Source organism: Pteronotus mesoamericanus, unplaced genomic scaffold (assembly GCF_021234165.1).
Source record: "Pteronotus mesoamericanus isolate MK-2021 breed Mesoamerican mustached bat unplaced genomic scaffold, CSHL_Meso_final contig_2, whole genome shotgun sequence".
NCBI classification, from domain to species: domain Eukaryota; kingdom Metazoa; phylum Chordata; class Mammalia; order Chiroptera; family Mormoopidae; genus Pteronotus; species Pteronotus mesoamericanus.
In genome coordinates, this window is record NW_026555084.1 from 5,816,329 (window position 1) to 5,834,106 (window position 17,778).

The window sequence follows — 17,778 nt, forward strand, 5'->3', positions numbered from 1 at the left end:
AAATCTTTTTCTTTATTGCTTGTTTACTGCTGTTTCATTTTTTGTAGGATTTTTTTCATCATGTTACTTTTGAGAATATTATAATCCTATGAAATTTTGTAATTTATAGTCCCAGGAAGAAAAAATCCCATATATATGGCCTATGACAAACCTTGTCAGTAATTTATAGATGAAAATAAGTATATTCACATTCTCACTTCAAGTAAATCATAAATATTATATATATATATATATATATATATATATATATATATATATATGAACTACACATATTAGAAGGAAGGTATAACTTGGCAAAAACTTCATACACTGAACCCTTTACCAAGGTTCTCTAATGCATTTACATATAATTCAATTTCTAATTGAATAATTCCTAAGAATATGCTTGTAAGACAGGATACACTGAAATAATTCAACACACCCTTAGGTCAAAGTTAATGAAATAAAGAAAACAGATAGAGTTCTTCAACTGAGTTAACTATGGGGGTGGCAGGCATTCCTCATAAAAGATTCTTGTATATCTTATTGCAAAGGCAAAGGAAAGAAACTAATGGATGGCAGAAAAGTAACAAGTTTCTGTCTTAACCTTGAAACTTGTGGGACTGTGGAATGCCAGATTTGTGCCATATGTTACAGCTTCTGACAGTGTTATGTGTCTTAACCACAACACCATCTGTGCTGCTATACCTGAATGGGGACAGTGGCTAGAAATGGAGAAAAATAATGAACTCTTGCAACATAATTTTTTCCCTTGAGCTCACACAGCTGGTGATAGATGTTTTACTTCCATCTGAAAAGCACCACTTAAGTGTTGAATGACAACACATCAGAATATCTTTGACCTCCTCCTATGGACTATCTATATCCTGCAAGTGTAAAAATTAAAATTTCCATTTTTAAAAATTTTTAAAAATAAATTGATATAAACATTGGCATCATATCTTCAGAGTTTTACCTTTCTTGATTTTTGTAGTAACTCTTGCTGGTAGGAAAAAAAGACTATGTCCGTATGATGATAGAAAACTTAAAAAGTAGGTAGCAAAAGTTGATTCTGTTGGCTCTGGAGATATACAAATATACTTACATATACATAACTTTAGAACTCACTTCATTCTTATAATTTACTAGTGAGTGTGGGTTTAATCTTTGATTTTGTTGATGATCATTTTTTTCTCAATAAAAAGGACCAAGATACCTACCATCCTAGGGTTGCTATAAGCTTACAGTTAACGTATATCAAGAGCATAATACACTGTCAAGTTCAAAGTCGACAATTATCAATTATCTCAGTCATCCTAAAGGTACCCTGTCATACTCTGCAGCCTTCAAAGAAGAATATCCTAATATTCCTGTTTTAACTTTACCACATCTGCCATATGGTATGGCCAATGACCTATCTGAGAGATGAGTAAATATTTCAAATTTTACCCCTAGGAAACATACATTTACATGTTTTAAAAGAAGTGATTCTGCCCTGGCTGGTGTGGCTCAGTGGATTGAGTGGATTGTGCTTTTCAGTGGCCTGCGAATCAAAGGATCACTGGTTCGATTCCCAGTCAGGGCACACGCCTGTGTTGTAGGCCAGGTCCCTGGCAGGGGGCACATGAGAGGCAACCACACATTGATGTGTCTCTCTGTCTCCTCCTCCCTTCCCCTCTCTCTAAAATTAAATAAAACATCTTAAAGATATAAAATACCCTTTTAAAAAATCTGAAAAAATAAATAACTGATTCTATTTTATAAATCATCCAATCTGTCACTTATTGGTTATGTCTATCATTATACCAACTATAGCCAGAGAAAATAAGCTTAGGGATATGATCTTGAGTCCTAAAATTCTTAGACATCAGACATAAAGAGATGTAAACATTTTCTAAGAGAGAAAAAAAAACTCTCTTCACGTAAACACATAGGGAGGGAAGCTACATGAATAGGCAGGTGAGTAGAAAGAAAGAAAATAAGAGAGGAAGGAAAGAGGGAGTGTACTCATAAAACAGGCAGTTCACATGTAACCCATGAACACACATGTATGCAGAGGGACAAATCAATGGACTTGCTTAACACATCATCTTGCAACATATTCAAAAGCATAGAGCTTTTGTACCATCTAGTTGCACAATAAAAAACTTTGACTCCTACTCCTTATAAAAAGAATTTTAGGCATAACAAACAAACAAGGAGATAACTTTTGCTCCAGCTGATGGAAACCTATTGCCAATTATACAGGAAGCATCAGACTTTATCCCTCCACCAGTGCTGATTTCTCAGGATTATGAGGAAGTTCATTGTGTCCTATCAAAGCTGATATGGGCCCCTTCCTCTTAACCTATCTCTCCATTCCCCTCTTTACCCTAAGAGCACAGTACAAGGGCACTTGAATAGGGATTTTGCATATCTGCTCTTCTCCAATCCCTTTTAATAACTCCTTTTGCATAACTTCACTTCTCCAATCACTTTACCCTCAACGGTTCTGATTTTATGTGTTCAGCCAAGTGACATTTTACTTAGGAATCTGTCATATTTTTTATGTCATGAGCATCCTTCTCTGTGTCTTGCAACACAACTCCATGTTGCTTTTAATTTATTTATGGGGAGTAGTAAATATATAGCATATGTAGCATCAAGGCACATATAATCTTTAACAGAATCTGGAGATTTTGCAATAATCTCATAAAAATAAACAATGCTATCAATGCTCCAAAGTGGTTGATATGCCCAAAGTCAACAGAGAAATTTATAACTGAAATTAGAACTCCAGTCTAGTGTGTACCAAACCATGTATGATGGCAGAAGAAACAGCTTCGGTGTGCTATCTGCTTAATGTGTGCTAAGCAGTGTAGCAGGAACGTCACAGGCATTACTTCTACCCTCAATAACAATTACAAAATTTGTGTGCATTAATACCCCAATTTTGTACATGAAGAAACAGATTCAATTTTAGAGAATTTCCCTGAGGTCACACAGACAGTAAGTGACAGAGCCATCATTCTAAATAAGGTTTGCATGACAATAAGTCTCCTTTAAAGGAACCTTTAGGCACCGAAATCAAACAAGGCCATGATTGGAGCACTAATAAACTAATAAACAGGAAACCTAATACCAAAAAAGGCATTATGTTAATGCCCCCTTAAATGTATGAAAACAATAACAGAAGGCAGAAAATCAATAATGATCTTTCTAATTTAAAATGAAAAGTCAATAAGAAGCTTTTAGATTTTCAAATGAGAGATTTCTGTCATGATCACATAAAGCTTCTTCAGAAATACTAAGATTCATTCTGTTCATAATAGGTTGTTGTCCCCAAAAAATCCTTCTCTCTGGTATATACATATAGAGAAGACGTAGCAAAAAGACACTTCGGAGCTCCTTTAAAAGCCAAGAATCCATCCATTCATAATGGTACTGGTTGAAGCTATTACATGTACATGTGTACATATACATTTAAAGCTTTTATTAAATAATTACATATTATCAAATGAATGTCCATGCAGTGGTTCATATTAGCAAACCTTTCGCAACTAAGCAGATTTCTGCTCAGTTAAATCATCCCTTCCCTACGACTGTGAATCCCACTGGCTCTTGCTGGAAAACAGTATTAGACTGAATAGGTATATGTGTTTGATGTAATTTCTATCCTTGTTAAAAACAGTTATTGCATATCTGAAACTGCTACTTTTCCTCTCTGATATTACTGTCATTTTATGGTGTGCTGTATAATTAAGTTACTGCAACAGAGGCATTTGGTAGAGTTTCCATTTCCTTCCTATGGTTTATTTTTACTCCATATGATAAATTAACAGGCTGAAAAATATAATTTTAAATCCCAGCTATTTTTAGTGAGTCTTATCCCCTGTGGAGTTTTATTAATGTTAAGGAATATGGTACCTGCATGTCATGTTAACCTAGATAGTATAATGTTGCTATTTTCTGTTTCCAGTTTTTAAAGTTTTTTTTAAAAGAAGCAATCTAAACAAATGCTTTTAAAAATTCCACCAGGATAAGAAAACAATTAGAAAAATAATATTGAAATCTTAGGTAAAAATTATACCCATCACAGATTACCATAATCTATGATTATTATAGAGATTATGATTATGGACAACTTGTAATAATACTTTGCAGGGACAGGCAGAATAAAAGAAAGCTGTTCAGATTAAAAAGCTAGAATAAAGGAGGATGTATCTGATATCACCTTGTATTTTAGCATAGAATGATGATGTAATACCACACTTTATACATTATCATGATCATAATCATTATCATCACCATCATTTTAGCATTCTTGTCTAATTTGGAATTTGATTTTAGAAGAGGTCAGTGGTTACCTTGAGCTCTTTCCCATTTAAATATATTATGAAATACCTTTTTTCTCTCCATCAATTTAAAATATACATTAATGCTTGAAGGGCTAGGGTAGAAGTATATGAAGAGTGTTCCTTAGTTGGATTTTGTACAGCTCTGACTGCGGTATTTCCATTTAGATGTCCTGTGCCTCTACTGCTATGTCTCAGCTTCCTAGAGTTGGCTGAGAACACTCACCAAATCCCAGTGCGAACCCGAAACCCGGATCATGGCAGGATCTGGAAACTAACTTTCTTACTTTTCTGTGCAAAAGTGAAAGATTCCATTGCTCCCGCTAATAGTAATCACAAGTAACATGGAGAATACCTAGTGAATTCTTTGATTACAGCTGCGGGATGGAGAAAGGACAGCAAGCCTGAGGAAGAGTTTCCATCTCTCCACTCACGGGGCATTCCCCTCTGCTTCTTCATTCCTCCTATCGGAAGGAGGAACGATGTGTAACCTTTAAAGGACTGGAGTAATGCTGAACTTTTTAATGTCTCTTATTTTGTCTATTTTTTAAATAAAGGTTGTAAATTTGGATGGGAGTCCAAAATATAGCCGATTATCTCATTTGGAAAAGAGAGCATTTGCCTTCTGATGCAAATTAAAGGACTGAGCCAATCTGTGAACTACATTAGCAATGTGCCAGCAGGGGATTTATAAAAGCTTTTGCAGACTTAGCCCTGGCTGGTGTGGCTCAGTGGATTGAGCGCCGGCCCATGGGCCTAAGTTTTGCCAGTTCTATTCCTATTGTAGGGCACATGCCTGGGTCGCAGGCCAGGTCCCCAGCAGGGGGCACGTGAAATGCAATCACACATTGATGTTTCCCTCCCTCTCTTCCCCTCTCCTAAAGTAAATAAATAAAATCTTTATAAAAAAAAGAAAAAAGACCTCTGTGAGTCTGAATACCTTATTTTGGAATCTTTTCATCACAGAGCTATAATCATTACTTTTTTAAAAAGTAATGAAAAAAATGTATAAATTTACACCAATTAATTTAGTAATCTAGACTAAATGGGTGAAATAAAATTTAGATTTCCAACAATACATCTGTCACAAAAAATTAACTTAGAAATAAATAGAAAATTTGGGTACACTCCATAAATAGGATGAAAGCCAGATACCTTTAAAGATGAGAATTTTAAAAATCTGTATCGTGGAACTAGAATATAAAATAATAGGAAAACCTGTATTCAGTTTAGAGAAATAAAGTTCAAAGGAAATGCATATGACGATACAAACACTCATGTAAAAATATAAATTAGATAGATACAAGTATCAGTAAGATTTGTACTACAAATATTGAATTAATAAGACATAAATGCAAGTTAGAGCTCATTCCAGGAATTAAAGGATGAGGTAATACCTGGAACTTTAATAACAGCATTCACTCTGTTACAAATTAAAGGGAAAGAAAAACAAAAAAACTCTTACAATCATCACATTAAATGCAGAAAAATGCATTTATATAGAACACCTATTCTTGATTTTTGAAGTAGTAAGTTTAGACTGGAAGAAATATATATTTTTTAACTTGTCAAATGTCATCTATCAAAAATCTATAGCAAATACAGATTGATTTCTATGGGCATTTCTATTAAAATTATTATCATTAGAAGGACATTTGCTATCAATCGAATTTATGTAGCTTTCCTATTATAACTTGTAGAATAATTATAATTAGTACTAGACAGAAAAAAATATTAATTCCTAACATTAATATCTACCAAAATTTGAGAGTATGAGATTAAAAATAAAAACTAATAAATATCAGAATACTTACTAGGTACAAGATTAATATAGGCAATATTATCTGTACAAAGATATTTATTACATTATTTATTGTATGAGCAAAAAAGAATGAAAAAAAATCCCATAAGGAAATAAATAATCTTGTATAACATGTCACAGAATATTATGGAGCCTTTAAAAGAGAAGAAAATAAATCTGCATGTACACATATGGATCTTGGCTCATTTATGTGTGTGTGTGTCTGTCTCTATATATGTAACTGGGTAAGTATATATGAATATAAATACATATATTTTATATATGTATGTATGTATGTTCGCCTTGTATATGTCTTCACTTCTTTGAGTAAAATGAGTTCTTTGGGTTGTAATACCATGTTGATCCAGGTCTTTATATGACAGTCAGCAAAGTAGCACCCCAAACTGAGTTTCAGGGTTTCCTAGGCTTTCTGACCACGATTCCTTTTCTAGTACAGCGCCCATAGAGATATGCAGGCTGGTGGAATCTATTGTGTAGGCACAAAGAGAGACGTGTTTTTTCTCTTGCCTGCCTGAAGTCCAAGTGTTACTTACTCTTTACCCCTTTGTGTGAATAATCCCTTTGGAGTAGCACAATGCACAACCTTCCAACTTTTCTATTTCTAACTAAAAGTAAAGCACATTCTTGATGTATACTATTCATTAAACAGTTGATGTATATTAATGCCTCTGATACTTTCATCATTATCTTCTTCTTTCAATATAATTCTTTTATTTATATTTGTCATAATACAGGATATTGTCAAAGCACATCTTCAGTGAAACCTGCCCTATGAAGGCATCAAAATCTTCCTTAGCCCAGCAGAAATACTGCTCCCTTCTCTGTCTAGTACTGGTAATTTATTTATACTGGGGAAGCACTTAAATACTAAATTACTTTTTATTAAATGTATTCTGTCCTTCAAATTGTAAACTTAATTTTAACCTTGATTTTGCTTAGACCCTAGTTAGTGCCAGAAGCACAGCATGAGCTATCCCACAGTTTGGAATTATCAATACTTAAATGTTATAGTTTATAGTATATCTATTTCATGTTCTATTCAAATATTGATAGAAGGGAGTAAAATTTTCACCTTCTTACGATATTTATCGTTCACTGTTAAATGTAAGTCAAATAGTCACATTTATTGGTAAGTTGTCAGATAATTGGCAACACCATAATGAACTTTAACAGCATCACATTTAGCATGGTACTAATATGAAAGCTCATTCTTCACTAAAATAAATCTCAATTATCTAGCCTTTCACTTACACATTCCTCAGTGCTCCATGAACCATTTCATGTTATAGTAGCAAAATTGTCACTAATGCACTTAGCTCACACAGGATCCCAGAAAATAAGCCAAACACAGTCTCAAATGCATCCTTTTCCATTTATATTCTAACCACCGTCTCCTTCCGCATCTCTTTTATTACTTTTTTTTCTTAAAACCATAGTTACCTTTGCTTCTCTCTCTCTCTCCCTCCCTCTCCCCGCCACCCTGTCCCCATCCATCCAAACTAGCGCTCTCTCTTCATCTAGCTTGCCTTTCTACATTCATTCTGACATCCTGAGGCCATGGCAAGTTGATCTTGCATTCCATAGAACTTTTTGCCTGTGGAACTAACTCTCCTTTTAACACCATTAACATACCCATTTACTTTGTCTTCCAGGCTATTCTTAATTGCTTTATTCACTGTTGCTTGTATGTTCTCGGGACTTATTTTTACTTCTCACAATGTATAGCTTACTTCAGTCTGTTAATTAGTTCACTTACTGTTTTGTAAAATCCCAGGAGCAAAGTATAAATTTCAATTCATAGTTTATATCTCCCATAGTAACTACACCTTCCTCTGTACCTACTCAATAAATTTTTAAGTGAATGTTTGTATGCCTTAAAAAAACTGAATATTCCATGTTACAGAAGCAACTGCTTTGTCTTGCTTTATGCTTTGAGACTGATTTTTCCATTAACAGATATGTACTGTGCACCCACTGCATTTCAGCCATTAAGCTAGAGTAGAAGGTACAGTAGTGAATAAGATAAATGCAGCTCTTAGGTAACTTATAGTGTCAGAAAATCTGACTGATAAAAATTAAATGTTAGCCAAGTGTTTGGAAAGATTCTTTCAAAGTATTTAGAAAATAAAGTCTATCACTAGGTAGTTACTGTATTATTCATTGAAATGCATGAATTAACAACAAAATTGAATCTAAAAATTAGACTATAAATTCCAATGTGATTCACAGTGACCTTGGACAACATCCTTGTAATATCTCCATTTGATTTTGTTAAATGAGGATGGTCGTTTTCATAATTGACTAATTCCATGATATTGATGGTAGTTAATGTGTTGTTTTAATTCATACAGGAAAATTTAAATTTCAAGTGGAAGTGCTTTGTTACACAGATGTTCTTTTGTTATTCCCTGAATTATTCAAAGAAATACAATAGTACATATCTAATGAGACTGTAATGTATTCACAAAGGAGAAGGAAATAATTATTCTTCTTGTTTCATTTTTAAAAATGTTCCTTTATCAATGCAGTAGTTGTCTTGTTAGGGAAGCAAATATCATCCTTCCTGATTTATTTCTTCCAAATACTGATGGTCACAACTGGTGAATAAGAAAATTATTTTATTTTGCCAATTTTCTTAAAGGACTGGTTTTTTTACGTGAAATGGAGACTTCTATATTCCACAACCTGAAGGGGCATTTATAAAGTGGGGTTTTTTTCATTGAGAAGAGAATCTGTTTTTATTAAATGGGACCTATAAAACAAATCATTAGATCTAACATATTTTGTTTATTCAATGCTTTTTTTAATGTTTATTCTGTTAAAGTTGTCTCAATTTTTCCCCCTTTACCCCCTCCACCCATCCCACCCCACCCCCGGCTCCCACAGTCAATTCCCACTCTGTTGTCCATGTCCATGGGTCATTCATACATGTTCTTTGTCTAGTCCTTTCCCCTTCTTTCCACCATTGTCCTCCTTCCCCATCCCCTCTGGTCACTTTCAGTCTGCTCCATGTTTCCACGCCTGTGGTTGATTTTTGTTCATTAGTTTATTTTGTTGAATAGATTCCACTTATAGGTGAGGTCATATGGTATTTGTCTTTCACCAACTGGCTGATTTCACTTAGCATAATATTCTCCAGTTCCATCCATGTTGTTGCAAAAGGTAGGAGTTCCATTTTTCTTTCTTTCTTTCTTTCTTAAATGCAGATTGATTTTATTTATTTTTTAATGTCAAAGTCAATTATATTAAAAAATGTAAAACCATTATAAATTCTCAGCAATTAAAACAATATGACACCAGCACAGAAATAATCAAGTAGCTCAATGAAATATAATGAGCATTCTAAAAACAAATGTATATATAACAATGTAATATATGATTAAATTGATATTTCAAATCAATAGGTAAAATAAGGCTTATTCAACAAATAAGGTGCATGGACCACTATTACTTGAAATAAAACAAATACCAATGTATTATATGGAGGCAGACTCTTCATAATTATTTCCCCTATGTCTTACTATAATTATTACCTAGCATTCATTGAGGATTTGTATTTGCTCAAAAATTTGCTAAATACTTTAAATGAATCATCTCATGCAGTCCTCATAATAGCCCTACATGTTAGAAATTACAATAATCCCTATTTTCACAATAACATTAGAACAACTAATGTTTAGTTAGAAGAAAAGTCTACCCGAAGCATTTTATGGTTAGCCCTCTATTAAGAGGAAAAATAGCCTCTTCTTTAACTGATTGCTTCAGAGATTATCTATCAAAAGTTTTGGGAAAAAAGTAGTAGGTGACCTTTTTTTGTTTATTGCTCTGGTTGGGATCTTTTCCTCCAGTTCATTTGCCATAAGGGGCTGTAGCTACAGATAAAAGGCATCTGTTGGAAAACAGGGAATTGAAACTGGTGCAAGGAGCAGCTCAGAAAATGAAGTATGTTAGAGATAAAAGTGTGAACATACATTTACCTGGGATCAAAAACATCAAAACTGCATGTCCCCTATTAATTTTAAGCTAAAAGGTGAAATTAAGTAATTTGTCTTTGACCAAATTTTACATGATTTTTCTGGGTTAATATTGATAACTTACTAAAGAATCAGAGAACACCTCCTAAATCTAGAAATATTATTTTGAGGTGTGCCCTTACATATTATGTTTGCAGAGGTGTTTTCCTTTACGTACAGGATTTTAGAATAAATAAAAAGCCATCATAGATATCCCTGTTAATGATTGCGTCACACAGTGATTTTAGTCGCTAATTCCTCTCTTTCACGTTTGAATGAAGGTTACTGAACTGTATACAAAAAAATACATGAAAGTATGACATTCAGGGTCATTATTAGTAGCATGATTTCTCCCCCAACTCCAAGTAGAAAGCAGATTCCCAAATGAACATTTAGTTACAGACACATAAAGTCTCAGTTGTACTGTTTTGTTTTCCGTTCTTTTTGTGAATTATTTTACTTAGTATTTCATAAAGTTTTCCTTTTCTCTGCTTTGGTATGTGTGTTTGATGTGCTGCAGGACCCAAAACAAAGATTTCACAAAAATTGCTTAAATATCATGATTTGAAATGTTTTTAACTGAGTTTGCTAAAAACGCAATGAGGAATCTGACAAACACTCTTGGTCAATTACTTTGGGAACTATGTCTAAAATTTCACAAATTAAAAAGCCAACATCAAATATGTGTTGTTGTTGTTGTTGTTGTTGTTGTTGTTGTTATTCACTCCAACTAAACACGTTTCCACCTGTGTAATGCTAGATTTCAAATCTTGTTTTACTTGAGACTTTTGCATCTTCTCTAAAGTCACTATTGCTATTATTAAATTTAAAAATTGTCCTTGAAATCTTTCTTAACATATATTTAACAAAATATCGAAAAAAAGCAATAAATTTATAAGGCACTGTTTTGATTCAGAGTAAATTTAATTGCGTGACTATCTCAGCTAGTTTCTAGAATCTTGTGGTTTTTCCTTCTACGTGAAGCTATTAGTGGGAAGATCGCCCACTGTTAATTATGCCCCTTCTGGATCATTAAAGGTACTTGAGTGGACACTGGCATCATAATCAGGCCTGGAAGAAAAATGCTGCTTCGCTTCTTTGTTAGTGACTTGCTCAGTGACCTATGGAGCCTTGCTGAAACTTCACCGTCCCTTAGGGCTGCAAAAGAGGTAGTGATATTATGCATGCATACTGTTGATGCTTGCTTTTCAAATACCCTATGATCCTTAAGAATAAAAAGTGCAGCATATTAGAAAACTATAAAATCAGATTATGTGAAATATGTATAACACAATTTTTTGAAATGTTTTTATGCCATTAAAAAATAAAGTGATGGGATATATGTCTTTGTCTTAGGTCACTGAAACAAAAGAAGAAAAGTACAAAGAACACACGTAGAGGACTAATGGGGCAGAGGGTTGACGGTGGGAGCCGGGGGCGGGGTGACAGGGCAGCGGGGAGCAATGGGGAAAAAGGTGGGGCAACTGTAACGGAACAACAATAAAAAATTAAAATAAAGAAAAAAATAAGGTAGATGAATGAGCCTAACAGACCTGGCTTTCTTTATTTCTAGGAGAGCTTTAAAATGTATACTTCCCTCCTACATTTCTCTATTGCAGTTATTAAATTATAAATTTCCAAAAGAAAATGAGTTAGTAAGAATGCAATTGATGATTTTGGATTGTCCTAGAGATTAGGCTCAACATGTTCTGCACAATCATCTCAGTACTGGCTTGGAAAGATGACTTCATGAAAATATCCCTGCAATCATTAGCCACCCTTGCATACGATTTTGGAGCACATGTGACCTCGTGAGTCACGGAAAATATGGATACAAACAATTTATATTTAAAGGTGAGCTTATGTGACATGAGTTTTGAATGCTAAGTAAGTGTTACCAAGTGGAGAATACATTACAGGTGGAAGGCATCTCTTGTACAAAAGTTAGAAAAGGGGGAAAGAAAAACAGATTACTGAAAATGGCAATTGGATTGCACTGGATTGTAGTTTGTAACACATACTTAGACGATGAATTAGAATAAATGAAACTGCCCATATCTTACCAGAGTTTCAAACCATATATATGAATTCTTTTTTATGTGACTATTCACTTTCACATGAGAAATACATTAAAAAACTACTTGTTTTATGTGTTATGAATGTTGAAAAATTTCTTAGCTTTTGAAAATAACTTTTCAATTTTAATATCTACTTTGGTGTTTTTTTAATAGTATTGAAAAATTCAGAGAACAAGAAAGTTTAAAATGCTAAAATGATGATCATTGCAAATTAACTCAATAAAGGAACTCATTAATCTGTTTTTGGGTTGTTGCCATTGCTTGAATGGTCTATTTTTGTGTTTTTATTAATACTGTTGACTAGCTAGAACAGGTGACATTTTTATCCCCTTAGGCTGTCCATTAGCCAAATGAAGGGCCATCTGGAAAGGGATTCTGTTCTTTGAAAAATGTGACAGGGCTGATGGCTTTTTAACTGCTAGTCATCTATGATTGCTGGTAAACACTGGAAATTAGTGTTGATCCCTCAGAATTAAGAAGTTAGTCAAGTACTAAAAGATAAAGCAGGGGAACGCCTTTTAGCCAGATGTGCTCATCAATTGAGATTAAAAAAAAAACCCACCAAAAACCTGTCTTAGGTTTACTATTTTAGAAGTCATATATCAAGAGTAGTATGAAAAAGTAATTACTCTGGATGATTGTAATTTAATGGAAGATGTAAAGAATTGTGTGGCAGTAAAATACAAGAGAAATACTTGATAACTTCTACCTGGGATAACGGATACTAAGGGAATAATAAGGTGTATTCATTATGATACAGTTTGTTGGCAATCTCCCTGAAGTGCTATTTTATAATATTGGTGCTCAGATGAACAGAAGGGAATGGGTTTGATGGCTGGCTCCCAACAGCAGTTCATTCAGAATCTTTCCATAATCACAATTAAAGGGTCTCTAATAGCACCATGTTAGAGGGATTTTAGTGGCCATTTCAATCAACGCCTTCATTTTTCATATGAAGAATCTGCATCCCAGAGAGGCTAGGTGACTTGCACAAGTTTACAACTTAGTGGTTGGAATGGCAGTTTCTCCTAAAGGAGAATCTCAAGAAACAAATATTTCTGTCACAATGGTTTTCATATTAATTCCTGAATTAGAAGCTATAAGAATCAGTTTGGTTTAGTTTGGTTTGGTTTAATTACTCAGTGAAATCATGAATGAATATTGATTCAACCATTCTATGTAACTTAAAAAGCTTAAGTAATATGTGGGAACAGCTAGAAGAGGTGAAGGGTGTAAGTACAAATTGGCAGTTACAAAATAGTCACAGGGATGCAAAGTACGGCACATGGAACATAGTCAATATAATTCTAATAATTTCCTACGGTGCCAGATAGGTACTAGACTTATTGGGGTGATTACTTCATAAGGTATGTAAATGTCTAATCGCTATGTTGTACACCTGAAACTAATATAATAGTGTATGTCAACTGTAATTAAAAAATAAATGTAAAATAGATTAAGTAATACATCATGGGCATAAATGTATCTTGTTTCTTAAAATTCCAAATGATAAACAGGGTCATTTAAATATATTATTATATAGTTACTTTCAACATAATTCACTTTTGTACTTACTAAAGTAGAACCACTCTCACGTTAGAACGCAGAAATTGTTTTTGTCTTGGAAAGACTATGCGCACTTACTATCTCGAACTGTCTAAGCTTCTGTTGAACTTTTTTGTCTTTCAATGTCACTGTGCCAGTAGCTCCACTCCCACTGACTAACATGTATTAAAATCTCACGTACACGAGTCCCACGCCCCTGACCGCGGCCTCGCTCAGCCAGCGCTGGAGGCCGTCGTACTTCACGCGCATTTCCAATCCCAGCACCTCTGTGCAACAGTCCTTAAAACGTCCACCAAAGCCCCGTGGGGTCTCCCCTTTTGAAATAGCTCATTTCCCACCATGGTATCCCTTCTCTTTATACTGTTCGTTTCTTTCAGGCCCCAAACACGGTAGTTTCACAAACCAGGTCCCTCTGACTGGAGTGTTCTTCCCCGCTTTATTTACCTACTTCACGCAATCTGCAGCACACCCTTGTCCCCTTAGGAATCCTTTCTAACTACCCTAAGTACAACCAAACTAAGCTCTCGGGACCACGCAGCCTGTCTTCGTAGTACTTACGACGGTCACAGTTGTGCACGTAGGCCCACAAGGCCTGGGTTATGTTTTTCCTTTGCTGGGCCAGAGCAGAAACTCTCAGAGGACAGAGACCCTGTTCATTTCTGTCCCTCAGGGTCAGTGTGGAGCTAGCTGATTGGATAACTTACCTTTCTGTTTCTATGTTTATATTCTTATTTCATAAATTAGGAAACGGAGACTTCAAATGTGTGCATTGCGTGTGGTCTCAAAGTGGGTGTCCATTGACCTTATGCTTTGATTTTTTAATCTATGCAAGAACTTGTTTTTCTTCATGTGTATCCTTTAGAAATACCCAACCACTTAACTTACTCTCCTATTTCAAATGAGGTTCTCATTATATTAACTTGATTTTCACATTTCCTATGTCCCTCTCTTATAACTGTAAAATACTTAGAAGACATCATTGAATGTTTCTAATATTAAAATATTTTACTCTTCCTCTCAGAAAATAAAAGATCACTTTTACCCTTTTTTCGTAGTCCCTGTTTATACAATCACAGCATGATGTTATGCAAATAGTACAGAAGTTACAGCCCAGCATTGGATACAGGTTTATGTTTTTAAATAATTTATTTAAAATTTAACTCTAAACACTCACTTCAGTGATTGTCAGTTTAAAAAGTAATTACCTGTAATTTTGCCAGGTTTGTGCTGCATGGAAAACGTTGCATGCTCCTACCCTCCTAACTTTTCTTTTATTTTGTTTTCTGTCTACCTCTGGGTGGATAGGCTAGACAAGACTAAACACATTATACCACTGTGCTCTGAAAAGAGTGTTATTGATGTTGAAGCTTTTTAAGGAGTTCAAAAAAATGAAAGTAATGGGCTTTGTCATGCCACCAGACACAAAGTGGTTTTAGTTCTTAAAGAACTGCTTAGAACAACATGGCAAGAAGCACAATCAAATTATTTTGTCTCCTTGTCTAACATGAAGGCAACATTATCAACTGACATCCTGCAGCTCTGAGATAAGACTCTGGAGAAAGGCCTGGGAAAACTGTGTTTATCTTACAGGAGACAATTATTAGGTAATTTGGACATTTCATATTTAATAAAAACTATTCAAATCAGAAACCATCAGACCTGCGCTGATGGGCCTTACATTTACATTGTACTCTCTGCCTGTCTTTAAAAAGTGATTGACTCCTTTTCATTTTTAAGAAGGACTCTTTAAAATGAAGGAAGCATGTTAAATGCTTGGAATTACTTTTAAATTAAACCATACAGCGGACATGAATAAAAGGGGACCTCCTAAAGTGCTTTGTAATGATAGGGAGAGAAACCAGCTAGCACAACACTTGACTTGTTTTTTCATACCAGGTATGATCTGTGCTGCCGCAGTGAAAATATTGAAAATGATTTCTGGTCCTGGCTGATATCACAAATCATAACCTGCGTAAAGCTATAGGAGTAATCAAAGATCCATTTGCAAGGCGATTCATACATGAGCATGTGCCCATACCAGAGATGCTCACTGTTTTATAATCAGGCCTGCAAACACTTTTCATTCATCTCCCATTTTATTAAAGCTATGGAAAGGAGGAAAAGATGGGATCAGATGTGGTAAAAAAAAGAAAAAAAAAAAGGTTAGAAAGCAAGGCAGGCTCACTTTTTAAAGCCAAAAATTTACTTGCGATATAAACTCAATTTTCGAGTGAACTGTATTTCATAAAGTAATCATAGAAATGTGTTTCTTTTTCATAGCAAAGGGCTTTTCGAATCTTCAAATCAAAATGTAAAAGGCACAACTTTGAACTTCTATGCTGAATAAATCATAATAATTAAGATCTCATTCTTCAAGAAATCACATTATACAGGCAGGTGAAGAGGAGCCAGGGAAAACTGTTTTCACTCTCTCTAATAATAAAGATTTACTTAATCTGTGATTTAGTTATACACTGAGATGGAGTGTGTGTGTGTGTGTGTACACATCTGAACTCCAAGACATGCATGAAGATAAAATAGTCCTTCTGCATAGAAGAGATATTTGCCCAACACCATCTGATTTTTATGCAAAGAAGTCCTGAAAATTGTTAAATATTTTAGCTTCATTAAAGTGTCCCATAAGAATTTTTTGACATAACATTCTAACTGAATCTTTGAGAGCAAGTACTGCTGATCCTTAGGTAGAAAAAACTGCATAAAATTCAGCTTCAGCCTCTGACATTAATTATGTGTTGGTCCAGGTTTTGCTTGTTTTAGAAGTCTAATTTGGCTTAAATTCCATTTCTATTTTTCCCCATCATTATATTTTCCCTATTCTACTGAGAAGAAACCAAAGTAGGAAGGTCAAGCAGAATTATAAAGCCATTGGAAAATCGGAATCCCTCTTATAGTGTAAAAAGCTATGTGAAACAAGCACTTTACGATAGATAGATAGATAGATAGATAGATAGATAGATAGATAGATAGATAGATAGATAATAGATAGATAGAAAGATATGTCAGTTAGGAAAGCAAGAATGAGAAGAGTAAAGTGGATTACAAGAGGGAGTGGTGAATCACTAGTACTTTCTCCATTAAGATTAACTCTTGCAAATATATATTGAGTAATTAATCAAATATTTTGATAGCTTTCTATCATTTTTATCGGTTTTCACTTGTTATTGAGAAGCTGAGAACAATAATGTTAGATTCCATTGGCCCATATGTGTTACAACTTTTGGGTTTCCCCTAAATGTTAGTAGGATGATTCATAGTTCAACACTGCAAAACACTACTTGGCAATTAAAAACAGGAGTTCAAATGACGAATTTGAATAGGGTCTAAAGAATAAAGGTGCCATGATAAAAAAAAAAGATTGGTGATATATATGGAATGATTTAAGCAGACAATTAAGTGCCCCCAAAATCTTTAGCATAATTACAAAACGAAAATGACGTAAACCTTGTCAGTGAACCAAAGCATAGTGTGTGGACAGAGCAGAGCTAGGAATAGCCTGAGAGCCACTGTATTCATCTTTCACTTCAGGAAATCGTAAGTCTTGTCTAGTATTTAAAAGTGTAGTTACTTATTATTTAATTATTTAAATATTTTATAATATTTTAAATATGGGAACGATCTTTATGAACTAATATATCTTACTGAAGAAAAAAAAGCACGTTTATCTGCATCTTAACAATTTCTTCAATTTCTCCACAAATTATATGTCACCTTTTTGGTTCAAATAAAATAAATTTAATTTATATATTAAAAATAGAGCATCATCCTCTTTTACTACAATTATTCTTCCCTGTCACTCCTTTAGCTACACATATTCTGAGAAAAATGAACAAAAGCTGTTTCCCTAAACTTGATGGTTCTCTGAGATTGAATGCAGTGGGACATTTTCTTATCTTTATTCCTGTTTGTTTTTACTTTCCTTTTGTGTTGCTGTAATATTACATGCAAAACGTTTTTTCAAAAGCAGT